This window comes from Rhagoletis zephyria, unplaced genomic scaffold (genome assembly GCF_001687245.7).
Source record: "Rhagoletis zephyria isolate East Lansing unplaced genomic scaffold, Rhagoletis_zephyria_1.1 Rzeph_scaffold_01814, whole genome shotgun sequence".
In the NCBI taxonomy this organism is placed as follows: domain Eukaryota; kingdom Metazoa; phylum Arthropoda; class Insecta; order Diptera; family Tephritidae; genus Rhagoletis; species Rhagoletis zephyria.
In genome coordinates, this window is record NW_016158898.1 from 48,015 (window position 1) to 75,489 (window position 27,475).

The 27,475-nt window shown below is 34.1% G+C and overlaps 1 long non-coding RNA gene across 2 annotated transcripts in view; it reads left to right on the forward strand.

The window, feature by feature from the left end:
- Nucleotides 1-27,475, forward strand: part of LOC108365243 (uncharacterized) — an 80,360-nt gene that overhangs the window by 24,382 nt on the left and 28,503 nt on the right. For both annotated transcript variants that reach the window (XR_001847895.1, XR_001847896.1), the window contains exon 4: nucleotides 10,364-10,402. This is a non-coding gene — a long non-coding RNA (uncharacterized LOC108365243). The remainder of the gene's footprint in view (nucleotides 1-10,363; nucleotides 10,403-27,475) is intronic.

Sequence of the window (27,475 nt, forward strand, 5' to 3'; positions counted from 1 at the left end):
TATCGATTTTGCTTTCGATATTTTTTCGATTTTGATATCAATATTTTCATCGATTTCTTTATCGATGTTTTTATCGATTTTGCTACCGATATTATTATCGCTTTTGTTATCGATATTTTTTGCTTAGTGTGTGCTTTTGTTTTTTTACTTGGATATGCTCTTAACCATACCACGTATTCTACGTTTAAATTTAGCGGCTGTATCTCCGATACAGCCTGCAGGCCAAGACGAAGGCGCTGGACTGTTCCTTTTTTGTTTTCGTAACGGTAAATATGCAAAGTGTGTGATTTTGTAGGATGTTGTACATAGTATTTACAACAAAAAAATTGTTTTCGATAATTTGTCGCTTAAAAATGCAGAAAAACACATTTCGTAGAGATGGTATAGAATTCTTGAAAAACAATATTTTTGGATCGGAAACTTCGAACAACAATACCCGGTTCTTTATTTAAAATTTTTTTAATACTAACGATTTTTTATTGTATTTTTTAAATTTTTTGGGTAACCTATACAAAATTGTTAATATTAAAAATTGGTATTTTTTATTTATTTATTTATTGTTAATAAAATACAACAATAAAAATTATTGTTTTACTTAAAAGCTATAGCTACTATGAGAATAGGGTATTTTTATTGGAAGTATCTTGAAGAGAAGCAGAGTTTGCCGATCGAAAAAATATTTTCAAGAGTTCTACACCATTTCTACGAAAGTGGTTGTTTCCTATTTAAAATATAAATATAGTTTTTTTTTTAAACAAAAAAACGAGTACTCTTCTTTTCCATTTATAAAAGTCCTAGGAGGTGAGGGCCTAACATTTTAAAATCCCCCTCCCCCCCTTATATACTTTTGTTTGTGGATACATATATTTTGTTACCCACTTGTGTTAGTGCACTTATGTACCTAAATAATTACGTAGTCTGTATGTAAATATTTCACTTGCATTATGCGTATAAGTAAATTCACACATATGTATGCATGTTTGTATGTAGGTATACCACTGTATGGTAACGACATAAATGACACTTGATAACCATCTTAATAAAATGAGTTTTAAATTGTACGCAAATTTTACGAGCGAATGCATACATACATATGTACGTACGTCCTTATGAATGTACTACGTACGTCTTTATATATGTACATTAGACTGTGTCAAATAAACGAGAATTTTTTTCGATCCCATATGAAAATTTCGTTAACGGAATAGAAAAAAAATTGTGGCAAAATTGCAGCTCTCTATCTTAATAAAAAAAAAAAAAAACGTTACAGCTAGAACTTACGATTGATTTACGGAAATTTTTTTTTACCAAAAAAGTTGGGGGAAATAATTTTTGTTATATTTTTAGGAGCGCTAACTGAAAAAATAATATGTGTATGAAGAGAGCTGTAGTTTTACCAACATTTTTTCTTTCTGGCCGACAAAAAATAGCCATTTTATTTGACACAGTCTAATGTATGTATGTATGTATATAAGTAGCTACATACTTACAAGAGCCAAAAGTATATACCATTTCTTAAATTTTGTTTTTGCAATTATGATTAGAGTAATTTGTGGTGAAAATTGTTTGAGTTAATTTCAATTTGATAACTATATGTACGTATTTATATACATAGTACACACATACAAACATATAACTCGTTTGCTAGAAGAACACCAAGAAGACAAAATTTTGTGCAAATTGTGGAGAATTAAATTTTCGTTGCGTAAAAACTCATAATTGATTTTTTTTGCAATTGCACCCTTTTCCATATTGCTTAACAATTATAACTAGAAAATAATAACTCTTTTATTATTATATGTAACCAAATTAAGGCGTTAAGTTTCAAGAAATTATGTTTCGTAAATATTTTCTTATTTTAATAAAAAAAAACTAATAGTAAGCATAGAAAATATAAAATATGCATAAATAAAAAGTTATTAATGTAAATAATATGTGTGCGGGGCTTGCCATCAACGCAGATAAGATGGATCTAGTACTCTCTACTAATAAATATAAGATTCGGAATTGGCCTTAGCCTAAGCTAGGTAGACTGACGGTTATGTGCTTATCGTTTTCTCTTTCTCATGTTTCTATGGAGAAACGGTTTGGTAAACAGTGAAAGGAAATAAAATATTTCTTAAGAGAATATGGATTGTTTATAGGCTATACATGATTAGCGTGACAGGGGTACTTAGAACACAACCAATGCAGCATGCTATACTTTGCGGCATCTTTCGCGGGGGACCTTTCGGCCAATAATATGTAGTATAACGTTCAAAACTGCCGCCAGGCTTAAAGCTTTGGGACAGTTTGCATGCAGGACAGATTGACAACATGATCCCTGATCTGCATTCTGAGACGAATTTCAGAGCCAAGGTTCAATTGCTGTGCACGACGGTGAATTGAAGTTCTCGCAGCCTGGTCCATACTTTGTTCCGCAGCAGCAATATTTTTTTAGCAGAACGAATTGTGCGAAGACGCACGGGTGTTGGCACGTTTTTCACCGATCGACTTTCTTAGAAGTTGTGCACCAAAGGGCTGATTGTCACGCAATGCGCGAAAGGTACTTTTTGCAGAACGACCATTTTCACTTTGACTAATTTTGCCGAAGCCTGTAGTATCAATTGTCATAAAACAAAGCCTTTAATTTTCAACCAGTTCGAGTTTCCTGTAATGTCAATGCCATAAATTTTATATCCTGATTTGAAAGCAGCTGCCGAAATACGTACACATAAGTATGTACTAAACACCATACATATATTCGTATATACATATGTACATACATAAATAAAATCCGTATCTCAATATCCCATAAAAATTTAAAACTTTCACGATCAACACCTTTGTACGTAAAATGCTTAACACATTTGAAATGACAATATTGAAAGCAAATATTTTAACAGAAAAATTCACTCTGAATATCTCAAATATTTACCTTTGCACGCCGCATCGCACCAAGTTTTCCAGCCCCTGACACATTAAGCGGAAAAGGCCAGCTATTTTCGAGACACTCGGAAAAGTTTAATGAAACCATTTCCGCGCGTAAAATAGTACGTAGGTATGTTTGTTTGTGCGAATGCATACTAATCGTAAAAGTGTGTTATAAATAAACCATAAACAAAAATAATTGGAAATCTACCTTAATGGGTGCCAGTCTGCCCAGAAGAGAAGTGTATGACGCCATGTGTTGAACGGCTGTGACCGGTGAGTAAGAAGAAATGCTGTAGACTTAGAACAAAAGTCGAAACGCGGAATATATGTATGTACATATGTATTTGTCTAAAATAGGTTTGTATGTACCAGTGTAGAAAGTCCACAATTTGTTCGACCGCATTGATTTACTTGCTGTTTATTTGTCATGTGTGATGGAATTCTGCTTAAAATATGACTATTGTTTCACAATGACAAATGGTTAAAGTTGCTTGTGACGAGTACGTATGTACATATATACATATGTATATATGTATGTACCAGACCCATAAGAACTTGCATATAATTTAAGTAGAGGTAGTTAGCTACATTTAGTTTCTATTCGTACAAAAATAAATCATACCTGGTTAGCTGGTATTAAATGTATATTTCAATGTATGTATATTAGGGTGGTCCGAAATGAGTAAAGTCGGAATTTTGTTGCTGTCATTCCCTAGGATTGTTCTATATTGGGAAAAATATACCCCTATTTTATATTTTGAAGTAAAAAATATTTATGGGTCGCTCAAAGCGCTGGAAAGTTTTCCCTGTGTTTTATATGGGGGAAAAACAACTTTTCGTAGAAATGGTATAGAATTCTGGAAATCAATATTTTTCGATCGAAAACTGTGGTTTTCTAAATGAGACTTCCAATAATAATAACCAATAGTTTATGTCGAAATTTTTTAGTACTAAAGATTTTTATCCCCCATTGCATTTTTTGGAATTTTCGGAGGGTTTTAGCGGACCTACTAAATATAGTTACTATTAAAAAATGGTTAAATAAATAATTGGGTATTTTTATTGGCAATCTCCTGAAGAGAAGCAGAGCTTTCCGATTAGAAAGCATTTCCACGAAAAGTACCTTTTCCTCATATAAAATACATGGAAAACTTTGAGCGCTTTGAGCGACCTCCAAATATTTTTTGATTTCAAAATAAAAAATAGAGGTATTTTTTCGGTATAGAACAATCCTAGGGGGTGGGAGCATAAAAATTCCAACCTTACTATTTCACATGCATTTTTGGACCACCCTAATGTACATACATACGTATGCGGTTATATGCATATGTTGAAGTGCATGTTTATGGCTTGTGTTCGCTATTTGGCACGTACATAAATACTTATGTACATACGAAATGAATTCTGTCCACATATTTATATATACATATACATACATATATGTACATATGTATGCATGTATGCTTGTACTTTAAGTCATGGTAATTTTTATTCTTATTTGCTGCCATTTGGAAACATCACGTTTTCTAGGATTTCTCCAGTCGTCCATTGTTGTTTTCATGTCGCCGTGTTAATTACAGATGTTGCACTTAATTACCAGATAATTGCTACTAACCATTTACAGTACACTTAACAACTTGAAGAGGTCTTCATGCAATAAATATGTATGTACCTGCTTTTGCTGCAATGTTGACAGTTTCAGATAGAAGGATTTTCAAAGTACTAGGTGTACGATTTCAACCTATTTGCGATAATTGTTTCAGCAACTTTGACAAAATCAAACATCTCGAGAGTGAAAAATATAATATCATTCTAAAGCTTTTGAGATGGTGAATTCAGGCAAAAAAAATTAAATAATTCCCTCTTCTTAAAAATAACTTTCAAATATAGAAGCTTTAAATTTTTTCTTTTTTGTTCTGAAACCAGGTGCATTGAATTTTTTAAAAAGTTTTTAAGACTTACATAGGTCTTATCGTTATAATGTTCGACATTTAGCAATAAGTTTATTTTTATTAAATTAAATTAAAAGACATATATACACATTTTACTATTTAAAACAATAAAAAGTTATAAATGATATAAAGTTGAATTAATCAAAGAAAAAACAAAAAAAAAACTGAAATATTTAAAAATATGAAAAAAAGTAAATATATGAATGCTTCTTTCTAAAATAATAAAATCTAAAAACTAAATTAGAAAAAGAAATAAATTTAACCAAAAATGCAGAAAATAGCAAATGAAAAGAAAACTTAATAAAATACAATAAGGTCCTACAAATTAAATGAATTAAAAAATTTGTTTTTCTTTTTAAAACAATTAAATCTAAAAATTTAAAGATATCTAAATAAATTACGTAAATAAAAAAAAAAACAAATATACACATTTGTCTATATCTATTTCGTTTCGTTTTGCCTGTTACAAACAACTGTTATGTGAACAAAGTTACCCCTTGTGCCCAGGGTCAAGTTACGAACCGGCTAATGAATTGGTAAGCAGCGATGCTACGAGGCGTAATACATAGTCTACAAATATTTATCAAAGAGTCCAGCTAGTTTGACGAGTAGCAATGATTCTACGCTCATCCGCTAAATACATACAAATAATGGGCAACTAGGCCTGACTGCTTGGAAAAATCGATTTTGGGTTTTCCGGCCTCCCACAACTCCATTGCATTCCGTCTCATTGCACAACCCTTGTGGGGGTTGATCTCTCCTAGCCTTACCGTGCATATATTCCCAGTGGCTGCACATATTTTCGCAGATAATCCTTTTTAGTTTTAATTAAATGTATTTGTTTTAATAAATTTATTGACTATGTATGAATGCACATACAAATAAACAACAATTTCCACGCAATTACAAACTAGTTTTTTTTTAGTCCCAAATATTCCCATTCTAATCACTTTACACAAGCCCATTTTCGATGAAAACAACGTACAAACAATTTTCAGATTCGCACATTTACCCAAAAACTCGTCAGCAACAAAACAAACAACAACAGTGTGAAAATTTTACCACATTTTATGCCAACACTTTTCAATGGATTTTAAAAGGGATTTCTTGGCATATGCACATTTCCGTAGTCCAACCAAAAAATAGTTTTAGCGCAATGTTTAACACTATCGCTATGGTTACGACACCATCTCCTCAATGCTTGCCACATTTTGGTGCTTGTTCGTTCATCTGTGGCATGCTGCTGGCAAAAGTTCCCTGTGTCGCGTGTGGACGTGGATATGCATGCACGTAATGCACGTCGTCAGTTGAAAAGAGCTGAGCTCCAACACATGGTCGACCGTCAGACCGGCCGACATGTGGACTCGGCCAGCGGAGTAGCTACTACCGCCATGGAAAAACGTAATAGTATTGTGCAAACGTTTATGCAAAAACGACGATTTGGTGGTGCCGCATGGTGTTTGTATGTACATTAGGGTGGATTTTTTAGAATGGAATAAAGAAAACCCGCATTTTTTGTAGCAAAAAGGAATATTTAGAACTGCCTCAAAGCCCATGAATTTTTCCATTTTTTATGTAGGGAAAATCAGTTTTCTGTAGAAATTGTATAAAATCCTTGAAAATCAATATTTATCAATCCGGAAAACTTTGTTTCTCTTCAGCATACTTCCAATAATAATACCCAATTGTTTATTGGAACAGTTTTAATACAAAAAAGACTTTTCATGGATTCCCTATTGCATTTTTGGGGGCCTATGACAAAATAGTTCATATTAAAAAATGGTTAAATAAACAACTGGGTATTATTTGTGGAAGCCACCTGAAGAGAAATTGAGTTTTCCGATCGAAAAGTATTGATTTTCAAAGATTCCATACATTTAACATATACGGAAAATTGTTTTTTCTTTTATTATACATTGAAACTTTTAAGCGCTTTGAGCGACCTCTAAATATTTTTTGGCTTCAAAATAGAAAAAAAGGCACGGTATATTTTTTCGGTATAGTATAATCCTAGGGCGTGAGAGCATTAAAAATCCGACTATACTTTTTTTTGGACTACCCTAATGTGCATACAAATCTACTTTATGGTTATTTGGCGAGGCCGTACAGCATGTGGCATGTGGCATGCAAAAATCTTCGGTATCACACCATTCAAACAATTCCGCTCGAATGAATACACCGCCGGCAGGGTTTATTGTTTATAGGTAAACATTCGTTTTTAAACATTTTAGCTTTGCCTTTATACACTGCAATGAAGATAAAACTGTGAAACTCGTACCATACTCCAATATTTTGTGCGTGTTGTCCTACGTCCCGCTTAACAATTGTATTTTCGCAATATGCCCTACTTCGTTGGAAGAAAAGCTAAAATACTGTTTATAAAAGCGGTTATTAGAAGTTATGAAAACGTTACGTTTTACACATAATTGATGATGTTTTGTTAAGTGGTTGACCGTGCTTCCCCTCCAGCTCCTGATGGGCGTCTTCATTTTTCCACACACTTTTACTCTGCCTTAAAACTGCAAATTTTTCGCATTAAGAGCAAAAACAGCCGCCATTAGAAAATTATGATATTGATCTGATCAGGAATCAAACTTGGATTCCACCGAGTTGTAGTATGCACCCCTAATAACTCAATTCGCTGAACTACATATGTGAATATCGCCGCAAAACTAATACCGATGGCCACGGGGCTACTTCGTTTCATCTGGTCGATATCACCAAACCCATCCTATTTTTGAAGGCCGTGCGTAAGTTTTAACTAGATGAACTATCCCAACTTGCTAGCGCAGCTTTGTCAGACAAACTATCCTAACTGAGACGCAACTATTTTTTGTGCTTAATATCTTAACATACAAGTTAGGATAGTTCACCGGTTAAGGTAGTCTTTCGCACGGCGTTAAAAATAGGATAGAGATGAAGTAGCCTGGAGCCACCGATATAGCTTATCTTTCTATCGTCTGAGGTATTCGTCGTCGCCTATGGATTAGACTCCATATATCCTTCAGAACACTTTTTTCTTGAAAACTCAACGAGCCGTTTCGTCCGAGGGAGTTATAAAGTGTGATTTTTTTTTCGCTCGTCGAGGGAGGAGTGAACTTTTTAGCTGCCTACAGTTTAAAGACGCATTTGCTGGCAAGGGTGATACTCTATTAAATTTCAAGACTAACGTTATTATCGTTGCTTAAGAAGTAGTGTATGCCAAATATTTCTCTTCCAGGTCTTAAAGTATTGTGAATATCTGGTCGATTGTGGACTTATTAGATCTAAAGTCACATATATTAGGTCCTAGACGATGAGCCTATACCTTTCACAGATCGTGGGACCACCTTTCTTATGGTTTTGGCAGAGTACGCCTAGAATGTAAAAAATAAATGTAGAAAAATAAAAATCAACTTGCTTTTGTGGAGTCTTCAAACTTGCACCTCATTATACTAAAATTTCATGGGTGATAAAACTGCATACCCGGAAGTGTTTCACAATTTCATATTAAAAAGTTGAAAAATTTGAAGAAATTTTCAAATTTAATTTTTTTTTTTGCTTAAAACTTCGATTAAAGCCGTTTTAGCAATAGCATGGATAACATTTTTATCAAACATCAACGAAAATGTTTTAATATGAAAAATATATTTATATTAAAAAAAAAATAATAATCGTTTTGGCACTATGCACACTACATATAAGCACTTATTATGCAATACAATTATCACTCGAACAGAGCGGTGATGCTGTTAACGCAATTATTTGTAATTACCAGTATTGTTATGGCGAATTTATATGCCATACATACATATGTATGTATATTTGCTTTTGTTGTAACGCAAAATATTTGATAGTCGCTGTGGTGTTGGCTTTAATACATTGTATACAATAGCTGGCAATTATTTAATTAACTTTTCTCGGCAGCTGCCGTAAAGCCCGTTTAAAACATTTGAGTATGTTATATGTATATGAGTACATACTATGTACTCATAAGTGTTGTTGCGAATGTTATTCCGTTATAAAAGTCCTTTCCGGATAATAAACAAACCGTTTATCCAAATTAAATAAGTTTGGTATCAGATGAAAGAGGACTTAAATAGCTTACAAACTGAAATGTCTGAATGAGGAAAGCCACGTATGGAAAAATATTTCAATAAAAAATGTTAATTAATTACCAAAGAACAAACCTTGTGGCAGGTATATGCATTTCTTTAGCATTAAACTATAAAAAAAAGTAATTTTTGGCAAAAAACAAAACCGAATTCAATTCTCGTATAAGAAAAAAAAATATATATATATATATATTTCATAATCCAATGATCGGATATAACCCAGATTAGTATGGGACCACCTCTGAGACACTACGTTTCCGATGCAAAAATAATTATCGAAATCGGTTGATATGGTCCAAAGTTATGTTATATATATAAGAAATATTCCGACGACCTCATAACCTCCTCCTTTTTTGGAAATCGGTTAAAAATATAAATAGAAGTGGTTCGCTATTTCTGTTTAAAAGCTATTTTAGTCCTCTTTCATATAATACCAAATTTGTTTAATTTAGACAGGCGGTTTGTTTATTTATTTCGGAATAATATTCGCAACAGCCCTAGTGTGTATATTAATGCAACTCAAGAAAGCGGATATGAAAGAAACCAAACCTTTTTTTTTTGCAAACACCGTCGTAAATGATGCGTTTCGAGAGTAAATTTTCAATATCCGTGTTTTAATGAGTTTATGGCAAAGTGACTGTACACAATAAATAAATACTAAATTTTATGAAGGGGGGGAATACCCGCCACTCCTCTGCCATGTTTTTGGACATGATTGCCTTGAAAGACATTATCATTGATATGTATGTATGTATGTAGGCAATTATTGAATAAAGTTCTTGTTATAACGCTTTAATCGGAATTATTCGAACAGCAAGTGCGACGAATTGCAATTAAATATGTGTACATACATATATACTATGTGTGTACAATATACATATATAACATGTGCATATGTGTATGTATAAGCAACTGACTGCATATTTTAAAAGTAATTTAAGAATTCGCCGCTAATTGTTGTAAATCGAAAGGAACTGATACATAACTAAATACTTGTAAGCATGCAGGTAAACACTCGTATGTATGTATTTATAAGCCAGCTTTTGTCAGCATATGTTGTAATTTTAATTGTAAATTAACGCTTATAATATAAGTACTACTCAGTTTCAAAACACCGACTGCCATACTTTTGCATAATTTTTTTAAATTATTATTTTTCTTTTATTATGTATGTATGTATTTATGTATACACGCTTACAAAGTTGTTCGTGATTTCCTGTTGGCGCTCCTTCACCTATTTAATGCCATAATTTGCTGTAATTATCAAGTGTTGTAACTTATTATATATGTATGTATACTTTTAAACTGGATTGTGTGCTAGTATATTAGCGTTGATTATGCATTTACGATATTTTGCTTGTGCCATTTTATGCTAACTTCCTTTTTCCTCTCTTCTATTTGCAGTTTTCAACGCCGAGGCACGTCATATTTAAATTAATAAAGGTAAACGTTTAGTAATTTAAGTATTTTTTAAAAGTAAAAATATGCGCACTTTCAAACAATTTTACATTCAATGTGAAATAAGTAGTTTTGGTATTTTTTGGCCATTTCGTCTAATTTTAGTAGCGCTATCGGTAGGTTGGTAGGTTGTAGGATGAGTGTTTGTAGATACAAAAAGTATGCGAAATTGCTGACTCATTTTCCTTAATAAAAAGTGAAATTTGTGGTTATAATGATTAATTATTTCAACTTTTTACCAACGGGCTTAGGACCGCATCAATAATATTGAATTACCTCCCACTGTTGTGTGGAGATGGAAGTGTTTGAATGCCATGCATGTGAATTTTAACGTTTGGGCTAGTGATTGACTAGACAAACTTTCTTTATGGTAGAATCTGGGGAAAATGTGATATATCTCAGGTTTAAGCTAGTCTTTATTTATTTTTTCTTTTATTATGTATTATGAACAGAAAATGTTGTAGTGTCGGGGCAATTTTGAAAATTTTTGACTATTTGCGTTTATTTATTTAATGTTTATTAATTGTTTATAAAAGTATACATCTATCGCAAAAACACAGGCCAACAAAATTTCAAAAAACGTTTGCGGCACGGAAAGTGAACTCTGATTCTTATTAGATTTTTTCCGTAGAATCAGAGTTTGAAATTAGAAATATTAGATTGGCTCCAGTTTTTGAGATATTTTGTCTTGAAAGTGGCAAAATACTAAAATTTGGCATTTTTTAGACATCTAATGGACTAACGGGATCTGGTAAAATTTTTTGAATAAGATGTAAGAAAGCTAAACATTGCTCTTTTAGCACAAACAATTTACTTTTATAAACATAAAACTCTCAGTTATTTTAAAATTTGTAAAGTATAAATATGCGGAAATGTTTGACTTTTTGCTTATCCGTATATTTAAAAACTTTTCAAAAATAAATACAACTATAAAGTGTGTTTATATTTCTGCCAGAGGCCATAAAATTGCTGTTCCTCTGTTTCCCCTGTAGATATTTTCAAGACTGCGACGATTGCACAGCACTCTGAATTTCACAATGCAAAATTCACATTTCTTGGTAGTAGTATTAAAGTAATAAAAAAATATATAAACTAAATAAATTTACGACCATGCCGAAAATCGGCGGATGCCCAATTTTCAATTCAAATTTCTATGTTAATTAGAAGGTAAGTTTGCCCATTTTGAATGCCCTCTATAAGTGCCAGGAGGAGGAATATTCTTCTAACCGTTATAGTGTCTAGTAAGCCACCTACAGGGATAGTTGTAGAATTGAGATATTTTCACTTTCTTTACCTCCAACGTGGCGACGCCAAAGTGTGATCCCAAGTGCTTAAGTCACCTTCTCTGCAAAGCTGAGCATTGATATGAGGAATGGTGAGTCAATTCCACCTTTTCCTCATCCCTACCTTTTCTGCAGATTTGTTTAAGGCCCGATGGTCCTCAGTTCGTTTCTTGTTAAGCTGCGGCCATAAAGACCTTAAAACTTCGCAGTCGTCTCGAGTGACGCTGATGTTTCTTGATTTCACTACCTGGGATAGGTTCTTTTACGGATGCTTGACATTTTTGTAAAGACATTGCAGTCGTCTGGATATCGTTATGATTGCGGGTCAATAGAGACCCACACAAATTTATTTTTTATCTTTGAGCCATCGGTGCAGAGTGAAATACTATGATTTCCTGTCAGTAGACCACTGTCCCATTCTTCGCTAGCTACAAAAGGTATCATAATCCTAAAGGGGAAGTCCCAGATTGCCGAGACCATTGTGCCTTCCTCTTTTAAGCTTACTCAAGATCGCTATGCGCTTCTATTCGGCCTACTTTCACAATTCCAATTTCCCTAATCTGTGGCTGCGGCTGTAACGAATCTTCTTTATGTGTTGCATTTCCGAGGAATTGGAGCCGTCGAAGTCTTCCGATTATTTTAAGTATTTTAACTCAGGGGAAATGTTCGGGCTAGTGACATCTAGCCTTGCTAATGAGAGTTCAGGCCTCTTGGTTTTTCCTGTCAACAAGATAAGTTTAGTTTGACGGTACTATAAACGTGTTTTTTATGAAAAAGTCGCGCTTGATGATACTACCATAATGCCAAACCTCACGATTGACATAGAACCGTTTTCTGAAGTAATCTTTAACTTTAAAGCTCGCTTTATATATAATACAACCTTTAAATATAAAGTGAGCTTTTAAGTTATAGGTTACTTGGGAAAATGGCCCATAGAGTAAGATAACAAAAATATTTTGATCAGAGTCAGAGAGAGAGAGAGAGAGAGCAAATGCTACGATTTGCTTGTTTTGTATGCAGATTGGCAAAACTTCACGCTAGACATATTTACATACATATGTTTATGTATATTACGTAGTGCATATGTATGTGAACTTATGTATGAAAAAAAATTTATTTATAGAAGTTTATGTACTTACGCAAATACGAGTATCAAATTTTATTCATAATGCATGGAATTTTCCCAAGTGGGTACCAATGCTACTTGTATTAGAACAAAAACGCAATGCTTTCAGACTAAAGGCCGGTCCACATAGAACTTTCGCGTTGGCTTTGGCGTTGGTTTGACAGAACGCACGTTAAAAGTATGCTTGCTACAATGAACGCTTGACAGCGAATTTACATACTAACGACAGATAAATTAATACATATTTCATATCAATAATTGCCCGCGCTTTATTAAAAAGGAAAAATATTTCACATAATTTTATTTATTTGCAACAGCTGCCGAGCGACGCATGCGAAAAGTTGATAGTTGACCCTCACTTTGCTTTGTGTTGGCGTGAGCGTTGCCGAATTTTGGCTATGTGGACGGCTGCATTTGAATGCATTTATTCATAGTCAGCTGTTGAAGCGACGACAACGCCAACGCAACGCCAAAGTTCTATGTGGATGGGTCTTTAAATTGACAAGCGGCAAAGTTATATGCGCACGCGCTTGGATAAAAGCAAGCCATGAATAAGTATCAGATGTGCAGAGGAATTTCCATAATTCACCACACTTCATTGCCAAATGAGCTATAAACGTTTCCAAGTGCAAGCGCACAGAACGAATCAACCTAAATAAGCGTGAGCGTAGTATTTGATTTCTGAAAATGCGTTGTGTGCTGAACAGTGTTGCCGCGAATCATTTTTAGTGGTAGTCAAATGCCTTTAANAAGAGCGAAATACACAACACAAGCGGCTTGACAAACCAAGCGAAATTTCCCTTTGCTTCAAGCCATTTGTGCTGTGTATGGGGGTGTTTGAAGGTTTGACGGCGGTTTGTCAAACCTTCAAACACCCCCATACACAGCACAAATGGCTTGAAGCAAAGGGAAATTTCGCTTGGTTTGTCAAGCCGCTTGTGTTGTGTATTTCGCTCTTAACATATACGTGTGTAAGTATACACGTAAACATTAGAAATTTTTTTTGACAGCGAGAGCAGATGGTAAATACACTTGGACAAAACTAACTATGGCCTTTATTTCAGCCCCCAACTTTAACTTTTTCGAGTTCATGGATGTGAGCTCGATGACTGGTATAGAAAAACAGTGAACTCTAGAAAAAAGCTAATATTTTATCCAACCAAAAATCGTTTCGTATAAAAGGGGAAATATACGACACCAGCTTGCTGGCTCCATCAAGTGATTGTACTATCAGGCTAGGGTTGCCAACCGTACTATAATACACAGTATTGTACTATTTTTCCGGTCGGCGTACTATATACTGTTGGAAAAAAATATAGTACGCGAAAATACTATATTTCTTCAATTATAAATATAAATATATGTCAGTAATTTCACGAAAAAATTTGTATTAAAATGGATGACTTTTATACTGAAATGACAATTTTAGATGAAATATTCTTTAAAATAAAAGGTCATTGTGAGTTTATAATCATAAAAGGTAACATAACTGAGAAAGAGTTAACAAGTTTACTTAAAATTATTTAATTTGCACCCTTTATTCCAACAACTTCGGCATTCACAGGGAGAAATTTTCCGTCACTTAAAATTCATGTTTACTTTCTATAAAATATAAAATACTATATATATTTGAAGTGTGCTATATTTTTTCTAATTTTTATGAAAAAGTACTATAAATATCCCAGAAAATGTTGGCAACCCTCCCTCAAGCTCGAAGCATATAACCAGCATATACCAGCATGTTGGTACAATATTTATTTATTTACGAATGAGGTCCAGGAAAGATCGAAATGATTGGAGCCGAAATTTCATAATTTTTCTACCATTTTGTTAAACATTGTTTTTTTTTGTTTAAATTCACAACTGCAATATCGTGAACTTAATCTTCCACAAACACGGCTTTGACTCATATAGTGAAGAAATTTCCGCCAAAATACTTTTTACTTACAAAATTGAGCTAATTTCACCACTCACTTAAAAACTTAAGGAGCATACTATACAAATATCTATTACATAAATAAGAAAAAAATGAGATCAAATTAAACATATACATATAACTTTTCCATGCCAAGTATGAATAAATTCTCCAAAGGCCTAAAAAAGGGCTAGGAGCAATTTTAAATTTAAATGGCCAAAAAAAGTATGCAGTAGCTAAATCTAGCCACCAAAGGACTGAAACGGCAACACTGGTGTTGAAGCTTTCGTAAATGTGTATCTAAATACATATGCTGGCAGATTATGGAATGCATTCGATAAATATTTGATTTAATGGATTCGTATATTTGCAAGTGTGCAATTCAAGAATTTTCATACTTTCGTATACATATGTATAGTATATATGTATGTATGTATGTGTATAAAATTTGCATACAAATGTATAATAAATATCATGCACTCAGATATGTACGTACTATATTGTAACGGTAATAAACAGAAATCAATCAAATGCAGCAGCAGCATTGGCAGCTAGGGACACGAATCTCGATACGATACGATACCATATCGATATTTTTGCCATTCGATACCGATCCTTTTTAATCGATAGTTTTCAAACCATATTTTTTGGAATCGAGTAACAGAACCCTTGTATCGTATCGAATCGCAAAGGTACATTACAAAGTTAATGTGATTAATAATATATTGATGCGCAATTTTTTGGCGAAATGGCAACGTTGCGAAAAAGTTGTATGAACGACCTATCGCAACTTCGGATTGTAAATGTGAAATTTTATAAAAATGCCGGGTGAGAGTGAAAAAGAAAAGTTTTTTCAATTTTATTTCGAAGTAGCTTCATTTTATATACTTTTTCTTGAACTTTGACTTTGCAATGATTGCCAGCTCGAATAATATGGCAAAGCCGTAATTTCGTCGCCAAGAAAGTTTCCATACAAAAGCAATCAGCTGTGTCGCAAGGTGGCCAATTTTGCAACAAATGCGACATTTGCAACAACTTTGCGACGTTTCATGAATTTTATAGTAAAAATAATTGTTTTTTATATTAATTTCTTTTTAAGAACGCCCTATTTCAGAATTTGTTTGAAAAACGCTCTATTTTACTCGAGTTCAATGTTCAGAATTAATTTTTGGAATTTGATATCGATATTTTTACAGCGATACTTTAAATTAGTTCGATGTCGTGTCCCTATTGGCAGCAGCAGCCACAGCAGCAGCAAATAATGCAAAATACAAAAACGCAAAGTGCGGTTGTTGTTCCAAGCGGTTTGCTGGCTTCTAATGCACACAGTTAAGTGGCATTCTAAATAATGATTTTGCACCGGATGGGGCGTAAAATCCCACAAAAATTGATTTGATTTTGTGCGCGATGTGAGATGTGATTGTTGTTGCAAAAATTTAGCGGGGAGGGCGCAAATGGAAAGAAAAATAGTTGGCAGAGCAATGAATAGCAACATTGAGTGTTCGACTGAAATACATAGTTCGAATTGAAGAGCGAATAGAAGCTTACGCTAGCAGGTCGGTCGTCATAAGAAAGAAAAAAAATATATATTGAAATTTTGTGTAATAAACCACGTTTGTTCTTTGTGCCAACTTTCGACCATTGGAAATGCCAAGTGAAGTCAAGTCCTTCTCTATCTGGGCTTTTCGGAGCAGAGAAAATTTTCGTGCCGCATGACCAAACCAAAAAAGCCATTGTTTCTCAATTCACAGCAGTATGCCCATATTCTGGTTAAGAAACTCAAATAGCCCATCGGTACATCGTCTGGGAAATGCGTAAAGGCCCGTAAATATTTTAAATGGGGTTCATATCAAGTACACCCAGAAAAAATAAAGCTAAATATATTTATCTCAACACATGATTTGGTTATAGTTACATTATTTGGCTATAGTTACCAAATCATGTGTTGAGAGAAATATTTTTAGATGCCTTTTTCCTGAGTGTAGATACATATAAATTTTGTATATACGATATGAACGCCATACTAAAGCCCAACACCACTTCCAATGAAACTAAACTTCATTATTCATTGTTGGGTCGGTCACTTGAAATGAAGCCAACAACATGCACATACATACAAACTTAAGCTCAAGCAATACCAGTAACCACCACAAGATCGCAGAGGGTAATGCAATCGCTTGAGGATCTCTTGCTGCTATTGAAGTCATTTAAGTGCTATAGCGGAAGCAACAGTGGAAGAGCTGTTGATTATATGTATTGTGGCGCGAGGGCGATGGTTAAATAGGTATAAATACATATATAATTCACTATACATAGATACACATTTATATGCTCTTACATATGGATATATTTACATATATACGCATTCGTTTATACACTCACATTTGAATGAGCATTAATGGTGAGGCAATGCAACCATTCATTACACCGTGCGACAAAAAAAAAATTCAAAGCAGACGAAAGAATCGATATACTCACGAAACTATGGGCCAAATGTAGTAAAACGGCGTTTTCGCTTTTTCACTTCTGACGTGAGACATTTTTTTCAAAGACCGTTAAAATTTTAAAGATATGATTAATTAAAAAAAAAAATATTTAAAAAAATTAGTGCAATGTAATATAATAATATGGGTACCAAATGAGAGAAAGAAATTCTGCAAAATTTAAAAACAATAAAGTTTCTTGATTTACAAGGACGAATCGGCATTCAAAATGCACTTTTAATAAATTTTATTTTTTCAAGTTAATAAAGTTTGCAGGACGATAAGGACGTGCGTATATTAGGCCTCCAACAATAATTTTTCAATAAAAAAATATTGCAAGTATATTTAAGGACAAAATTTGTCAAGGACATTTTCCATACGAATTCGTCCTTATGCGCCAAAAAATTGATTCCGTTATTATTGTACAGATATTCTTCTTTTATATGATACCCATATTGTTATCCTCCATTGCACTGAAATTTTTAAATAATTTTTCAAGTAATCATATTTTTAAAATTTCAAAGTCCTTTAAAAAAATCCTGACGTCAGAGTGCAAAACTAAGTACGCAGTTTTACTATAATATACCCATAGTTTCGCGAATATATGATTTTTTCTATGTGTAAAATTTACTGTCGCATGGTGTTATATGTCACATCGCGATCGCGTAGATCAGAAGCACTTGGAATTGCATCTTTAGCATCAATTGCAGCAAATGTGTGCCGGCCAGAGCAAACAACAAATATATCATTCTATTTACAGTCATATGTACATACATACATACAATTGATTGTACTCATATACATACATACATAAGTATGTATGTTGAAAGCGCGACATCAATGAAAATTTCTACATTTACTCTGTTGAATGTATTTTTTACTTTTGCGGTCGTTCATCTCCAGGCAATGGTGCGTTGCTACAGATCACGTTGCGGATTGTGCACCGTGCCGAGAAAATATTTAGCAGCATTTGATAGCAGGGTTGATAAATGAGTTTTTTAATTTTGTACCAAATGGACCGAAAAAATGTACTAAATCACCCGAAAAAGTACCAACATTTAAAATACATATGTATATGTATATGTTTTTAAATTTGGTAAATTTCTATATATATAAAAATTATTTGCTTCAACTTGAAACACATAACCAAAACGTATGAAATAAAACATGGCGTATCGGGGGTGAAAAATATATGTAGGTACATACATATATACATATCTACATACATATTACTTAGTTGTATTAAATTAAAATCTGCGGTCTTCTCAAAATATTAAGCACCTAATGCATAATTGTGGTGAATTTTTACACTTATGTGTGTTGTGGAAGGGTAAACCAGTTAGTAAACATTCTAGTAGATCCTCTGGCAAGAAACTGACTCGATCATAAACCTTAGAATCGTCAAGGCTTAAAGTAAAAGGCAATTAACTGGCCCTCTTGCGAATGTCAATTAAAAAAATTTGCCTAAGCATTTATAATTTCAAATGCATTCATAAAACAAAAAAATAATATTTAAAATACACACATATCTGCAAAAATTAAAAAAAAAAAAAAAAAATCAGTTAGCTAAAAAATATTTTACTTGTTTCATAAGGATTAGGAATACTACAAATAATTTTTATATACAAATTTAAATTACCGTTAATTTCTCCAGATCCAGTGATCGGATCCAGACCAAATTAATATGGGAGCACCTCGGAGGTACCACATTTCCTCTAAAAAAAAAATATTTATAAATTTAGGTTAACGTGGTCCAAATTATGCGGTAAAACACATAAAAAAATATTCCGACGAATTGATTACCTCCCCCTTTTTTTGAAGTCGGTAAAAAAAAGTGCAGGACCACTATAGCAAAATAAAAGGATTATTTATTTTACTGTTGTTGTACAGTTGAGCTTCCTTATGATTACAAGTTTTTTTTTATATAAGGTGACCGAACCGCCCTATTGTACACACAGCCATACATACATATTACTGGAATAACGATTCTCAGCCCATGGGTGGTGTTCATAGTAAAGGGCACATAAAAAAAAACTGTAAAATGCTTTTAAGTCAAACGTATAAGTGTTTACTTTGTAACCAAGTTTTAAAGTTTGTGTGTTCACACACATCCATACATACATACAGGGTAAGGCAATTTAAGTGTTATCAATTATTTTTTATTTATGAATGGAATGAGTTGAATTAAACCAAAAGGGTTGACAAATGAATTGGCAGGCGCCACCGGTAGTAATGATTTGGATCACCATAATGGCTGATTACACTCTCCGCACGTATTTTTGTACCTTGGCGTTAAAATAAATGCACAAGTTTATCGGGAAATTACTTAAGAGGTAGTCCTTAAGTTTTGGGGAAGGAAAAAAATTTGGTCACAGACCAAGGCTTGGACATTCTAACAGTATTCAGCACCGTAACACAAGTCAATAAAGTGTTAAAAAATACCAGTGTGTCCAGCATCTCAAACAAGCGCCAAAATATCGCAGAGCCACTTGCGGACACCGTGCAATGTTTTCATTGGCCCTCTGTATGCCATAATTCAGGCTAAGTGTGGCTAAACTGAAAACCGCAGATACAGTTTTGAAGATAATTAATTTGTCAATTGCAATTGGAACAAATTTCATTCATAAATAAAGAAAATATGACATTATTATTTGGTAACACTTAAGTTGCCGTATCCTCTATGTATAACTGCGTACATATTTATATCTAGTAGTAAGATTGTCATGCAATAATATCTGCTTGACCAATGTCATTATATAGCGTGAATTTTGCGACACCCTTTATAAGTTTGGGTGCCTAAGTAAATACAAATAGTTATATGTATAACTATAAATATTACGTACTTATGTTCGCCAGAGCATTGCTCGCATTTACGTGAATGCAGCTTCTTGAAACTATGTTGCCAATCAAGCTATTCGCAAGAAAAGAAAGAAATAGTTGATGAAGCAATTTATTAAAGCAAAAAATATTAACTTCAAAGCTCTCAACTGTAGTAGCTGCTGCAGATTCTTTACGCTGCCGCTGGCAAATTAGTCACCTTTTAATGAACTCATTGCATTCTATTTTCCATTTCTTGCTTTTCTTATTTTGCACTTAATCTTGCATATCAAAGAAATGTTATTGCAAATTCCAATCAAAGCAACAATTCGCCGTCTTGCTTTTCTTGTCACAATAATGTGGTCCACTGTGGTGCAAGCAGGAAATGGAAAAGCACGTTCAACAGATACTTAACACATTTAAGCATGATTACAAAAGCAACGCAATGAAAACAGTGCAAACGGGCATAATTGAATTTTACAACGTTACGAGGGTTGCTATTTCTATTTTGCGAAAGGGCAAGCAATGAATTTCTATATATTCTATTTTTATAAGCCCCTTGAGGAGTCCGCCTGCATGCTTCCCTGGTTATGATTGCCTCGTTCCATTCCGCCCTTATCTGTCTACAATTCAAGAGTCCAGTGATATATATATGGCAGCATCAATTCCGACATAATTGAGACTTCTTAAATAGCCTCTGTACATATGTTATTGAAGGCCCAGGAATATCTAGAAATACCCTTAAAGTATATTCTTTGTATTCAAGAGCTTTTTCAATGTTTAGAATCAAAGTATTTAGTGCAGTTTCTGTGGATCTGCCTTTTATTTATGCTTACGTGATGATGATTTTGCCCCATGTGGACTGCCAAAATCTTTTCAATATTCTCGATGCACAAATAAATATTTAGCACCCCTCGCTCTAGCGCATGAATGAAATGATCCAAAAGCGAAAAAAAATACTAAAATAAAAATTCAATAGTTCCAAACAATGTGAATGTAAAATCAGAGTGTGTTCATATGCAAGTGTGTGAGTGTATTATGCATTGGCATCTGCCAGACAAAACAGCTGTTATGTGTATACACAGTTATCGGGAAAAGCTGGAAAAACCGTTGTGTGAAAAATTAAAAGAAATTAACACCATTCAATTGCTGCTTATCCAAATAAAGTTTTTTTTTCCAGCTGCATGTGTTAACTGCGTATCTACATATAGATTTCTTACGTTTTGCAATGCGGCATTGATTGCAACACCAACATTCCTGTTTATATCGTTTCATTGAATTTCTGTTGAAAGTGCATACATACATATATGTATTAAACGGCGCAAAAATATTTGATTTTCATAATATAAACAGTTGAAAAATGCACTAATGGGGATGGAATGATTTGTCTATATGCATATACAATCTATACATGTACATATGTATGTACATTAGACCACGTCAAAAAACAAAATAACTCAGTGCGTGTAGTCCCTAATCGAAGAAATTCCAGAAAGAAAGAAATGTGCGATATACATACACATATACATATTTTCTAATACACAAAATACATATCGACTGCTGAGTGGAAGAGCGACCTATCTCGGCAGCCAGTTCGAGAACGCCCTATCTCAGAAAACGTCTCAGAATTTTATTGAAAAACATCCTACCTCAGAATTTGGTTGAAGAACGCCCTATCTCAGAACTCGGTTCAAAAACGGCAGCTAAGATAGGGCGTTTTCGAAGGGAATTCCAACCACCTCCGAGCTCGATTAAGAAGTTTCGCTTAAAAAATAGCCTATAATGTGACCGAAATAAGATTCAAATTTTAGCATTGGCTATAGTAATGATCCTCCATAAATCTCCCCTCTCTAGGACAATTCTAAGAGGTCGCGCGTCGAGCCTTAAGCTTTCCCATAAGATTACACGTAAGAAAATTAGTTCTTTCCTTTAGCGGTCATTATAATTTACTGTTAAGCCTAATCGAGGACATCTTCAAAATAGCTTCAGACAAAATATATGTCCTGAAAAGACATTCTTATATTTCTTATTTCAAAATACCTGCCCTTCTCTAAGCACTTATTTTAAAGATCCATTTTTTTATACCTTTCATGAGCATGAAATGGTATTATAACTTTGGTCCGATGTTTGTAAGTACCAGAACAAAAGGAGATAGACCCATTAAAATGTATACTTATATGATCAGAACGACGAGCTGATTTATCCATGTCCGTCTGTCCGTCTGTCCGTCTGTCTGTCTGTCCGTCTGTTTGTATGCAATCTAGTCTCTCAGTTTTCGAGATATCCGGATCAAATTTGGTAGNACAAGGATCGGGTGACTACAACATGTATCTTCCATACATCTGATTGTTCAGATATGGGATTTTACTGTAAAACTCCTTTATTTGAACAGATATTTTAAGGTAAGATATTTTATAAATAATAATACAAAGTCTACTGAGAAAATCGTCAAAATCTATGCTGTATAAGCTTTATCTCCTATAGCACTGATTGTTCAGATACCAGTTTTTGCGATATATCTCCTTTATGTAGGAAACTAAACCCAATAAATTGTGTTACCGGTTTACCTACCGATCACATAGCAGTGAAAATCACTTAGATTGGTGCCATATAAAGTATATCCTCCATACCTCTGATTCTTTAGATGCGATTTTTTATATAAGTATGTAACTCCTCTACCGATGTATGCAGATGTATTCAAAATCAGTAATCTGTCAAACTAAAATTTGCAGATGTTCATGAAAGGTATGAAGCCTTCGGCATAGCCGAAGACAGCGCTGCTCTTACTTGTTTTAATTTTATTTTGATTCTTTTTATAAATGGCAATTTATTTCGATTAAAACTTTTTGGTCGGAAACCTAAAAAAGCAGGTCAAGTGTCTAAAAACAAATTAAGATTTTTAACTTTAAGACATGGATAATCGGTAAAGTATGGTTTGGCGCAGTCAGTACTTATGAGCCGGAGTGGTCTTAAGAGTTTATAGTTAATTTATATAGTTCTAGGCAAAGGTTGCTAATTCTCGCGTTCATCATACGCTCCGGCAAATAAAAATCGGCGTAACGAAAATTTAAGCGAAACAAATGGGATTCTTTAAGGGAAGATATGTTTTTTTTAATTGTGTTAGTGAGGCATTTTATTTTTGTAACCACATACTATTATCATATGAACAACTATGAAAATAATAATTACTCAGTTGGCTAAAAATATAAAAATGTCTAGGATTTTGTAAAATTCTGCCCAATAGAGGTGTATTTAATACACTTACGCTACATATGATCGCGATATATCTAAAATAGTTCAACAATAAAGTTCTTAAATATTCCTCGTTTATACCCATACTTTATTACTAGCGAATACACGGCGTACGCTCTCCGTCTTCAATAGTTTATGTGTAGTAGGTATAAGGAATGCAAGTTTTTCTAAATACCTTTAAAACAATATTAATTAACAACCATCATAAAAATCGAAAATTTGTATGAAAATCTCAATTTATAAAGCTCTATAAATTTACATAATTTATTTTTCATTGACGTACTATGTAGTAAGAGGGAGTAACAATACAAAATTATTTTGAAGGCCTGGCGAAGCGACTTTATATATCTCTTTGGTTTGATCCCCATAATATAAAATTTAGACTTTCTTATCAATTTAAGTGAATTAAATTTTTGAAACATGTGGTAACCCTCGTAACAAATATTTTGTGTTGTAAACCTTCTCAAACCTCTTGTGTTGAAACTAATATTGCAATATTTACTTTATCTCATCAATTTAATTAAACTAAAATTTTCAAACTGGTGGCAACTCCAAATTTTTTACTTTTTTTAGCCATCCGGGTATTATAGCGAACAAATCAAAATAAAGTATTACTCAATGCAAATGCAATGCCCTGATTGGTTGGTTGGTTAACTGCTACAACAGTAAACAACTCAGAATCATATGCTTATGTAGTATGTAACCAGATCATTGAATTGGACTACGTGAAAATATCTCCGAATTCTTCGATCATCATCAGCGACCGTAAGTCAGCGTTAACAGCAGCCTTTAAGGCAAAACAGCAGCACGTTTGGCATTTTGGTAGCGCAAAGTTATTTTCGAAAAATGGTCTGGGACTGCTAACCGGTTTACGGGTATAAACTTTGGCATAAAAAGTAATAGAAACCGTCAAAAAATACTGAAAAACGGCTACAAATAAGGCAACACCTACGAAAAATGGTGCCTTCGGCGAAAAATTGTACCTTCTTCGACAAATGACAGTTGTCGAAAAAGTAAGTCGAAACTAATATACACATCCATAAGTAGACTTATATATTGAAAGTCTGCCAGCTAATACGATTAAAAAGTATATCATACGTTTGCTAGAGAGGTCAACTGAAGAACCATAATGCGAATCATACCATACTTGAGGCACTTGATGAGCATTCAGCCACTTGAACATTCAGCCACTTGAATGTACCGCAGCGATTCCATTAGCTGCCGCTGATGGAATGGAAGCTTATTTGCCTGAATTAAATCATTCACCCGCGGGAACTGCGTACTGACATACACATACATACATACATGTGTGTATATATGCACATCCATAAATACATACCTATGTATGTATGTATAAACAGTAGCCGAACTAAACGGCACATTGCAGCCCACATCCAACTATGGCGCATATGTATTACTTGTGGCCATTTTGGGCTCAGAAGCTTGCTTGCACTTGGTCATAAACGCGACTCGTGTACAAGCGCTTCTCATGTTTTTTTTTATGCTTTTTCAAAATTGCTAATGCCATTCCAAACAACCAGCTTGTTGCACAGTCCAGTTGACCTTATAAAAAGTGTGCATAGACAGAGTGCTTTGATTGAGTGAGTTGTTGAGTTAGCATACGTAAATACATACATATGTACATACACAACCATATTTACATTGTGGTATGTGTTTCATTAACCTTAACTGTTCGTAGTGACGCTCGAGTTTGCACAAACTGAACCGAAACGCATGCACTTGAATTAACTTGCACTGCAGTGCACACAAACAAAGGCGGCAAAGTGGCAGCAACAACAACAACAACTACAGATAGCTCAACAAACAAGCTATAGGTTAGGTTTTTTGTTTTCAAATAAGCACTTGTAAGCCTGAATGTACTCGTAGTTACTTGTATTGGCTTGGCCATTTGTAGTTGCTACTCAAATTGCAGCGCATTCACTTCAGTGCGCACTATGTAAAAGTTGCTGAATTCCACTGCAGCGCCACCTTTAACTTCAGCAGTTCGTTTGGCAACATGAGTTCGTACTATTGTGCTATCGCTAGTTAAATATTAGGACGAACACAAAACATATATGCATATTTTATTTGATTTTCTAATTGCATATTTATTTTGCGTAATTTTTGCAAAGCTTTTTGCCATATCTGTTTAGTTGTGGCGTAATTGATTTATTTAGCGAAGGTTAATCCACGCATTGCGCAGGCGTGCAAGTATTGCTGATCGCAAAGTGCTTTACGTGGGTGTTTTGCCTAAATTTGTTGTTATTGTTATTATTATTTGTTCACATGCGCACGCAGCTTAAAATTTATGCAGCGCTATTTGTTTCTTATTCACTCTTTGTTACTAATTTCCAATTTTCTAACATCGCTGCATCGAATGCAAAATTAATGTTTTTGAGTGGTGTAACAAATTATGGTTTTTTTTTTTTAAATTATATAATTATTTTCTTTTAGGCTTTGTGTGTATGTGTAGAAAATTTTATTTATTGAACAGTGCTTTTAATAACTTAAATGTTTGGATTCGCGTCAGTGATTAGACTATTGGTCTTTAAAAATTAATTTTTGTATGTAATAGAAATGCAAAATGATTATGAAATTTAAATTAATCGTACTCTATGGATAGGTGAAGTCAAATAACTATTGTTGTATATTGGGTTAAGCTAGCTTGGCCCTCAGTTTTACCAAGAAAGTTGGGATCTAGGTCTAAAATTTAGCCATGACACATCAAGACGTCTGACGTGTTTGCCAGCGATAAGCTTGCACCTGCTTTGGCTGATTTTTCAATCCCAGAGCAGAGCTTGCCATTAAGCCATGACCTACCGTTAGGCTTCGAAATAATTGTGGATAATTTCTTCATAATAATTACCTTCATTATTTAATGTTAAAAATTGGGATTTAAAATGATTCTTCTTGAAAACGTTATCTTTAAGCAAGATTTTTTGAATAAGTGCGCTTTGTGCATATCTAGTGTAGGGCTGCCAGACGTCCTGGTTTTCCAGGATTTGTCTTGATTTAAGCAAATTGTCCTAGTGTCTTGGTTCACACTTAAATTGTATTGGTTTTTAATGAAGGTCAATGCAGACACCTATCTAAGTTTTACCAGGGTTTTGCTTTGAAAAAAAAGGGTTAAGCTTTCTGCCACTAGTAGTCGAAAATCGATAATGAAACATTTTCTCTAATATGTTGAACAATATCTGGAGAATTTACCTTCTTTCTGTTTAGTTTATTTGGTTAAAATTTAATTTGTATCTTCAGACAAATGCCAAAAAAAGTGCAAGTTTCTGAACAGGTACACGGCTGAGGGGTCACACATACTACGCAGTAGATAATTTCAGGAGTTAAAATCTCTTCCAAAAGGCCTTTCTGAAAGTCAGTGTCAGGAGTGGCACAAATGGAAGGGATTTTGCTTTCGCTACTCAAAGAAGAGCTTACAGAAGGGCTTTCAAGGAAGCATGCAGGCAAGCACTTTTTTCAGCCCTTATTGGATAAGTATTTTAGAATGACTTCAGTTAAGATAGCCTACCTAGATTATCCTCTGGTTATGTATATACAAAATGGCCAAAATTATCATGAAGCGCATAGTAGGAAATGTGGAAATTTGCTAATGGTGGTAAGGCAAGCATTCGAAACCACCTTAAAAGCGGCAAACATTTTTCCAAGTTACGTCACCGTCAAAAGATTTCTCTTTCTGTTATTTTATGAATAAAAAACATCAGAACTTGAGCATTTCATCATCATCAAACATTCACCTATACGGATTGTGCCACAAAACTGCGTTGCTTATAATATCCGAAAATACTTCAAACAAATCCAACGCTAGAACCAAAGAAACTGTATTTATAGGGAATAAGTGTCATGATCGGAGTGCAATGGGGTATAGTCATTGCGCTGGGTATGCAGTTACAGTTGCATGGCTATACTCAATCCCGACTCTTGCGTCCTCGTTCGCGCACTCTGGGCAACGTGAGCAACCCATGTGCGAGATGCGGTAACCAATCCGAGTGGAGCCTTGGGTCACGGCAGAAAGAGAGGGAGCTTCGGTGGGGCCACTCTGACTTATTCGGTTTAAGGGCTCACTGAAGTCTGCAGCGTCTGTTCACCAGTAGGTGCGGCTGCAAGCGGGTGTCTGCTTGGAGCAAGCGGCTCGCTATATAAACGTGTATTTGGTTGCGAAACCACCCC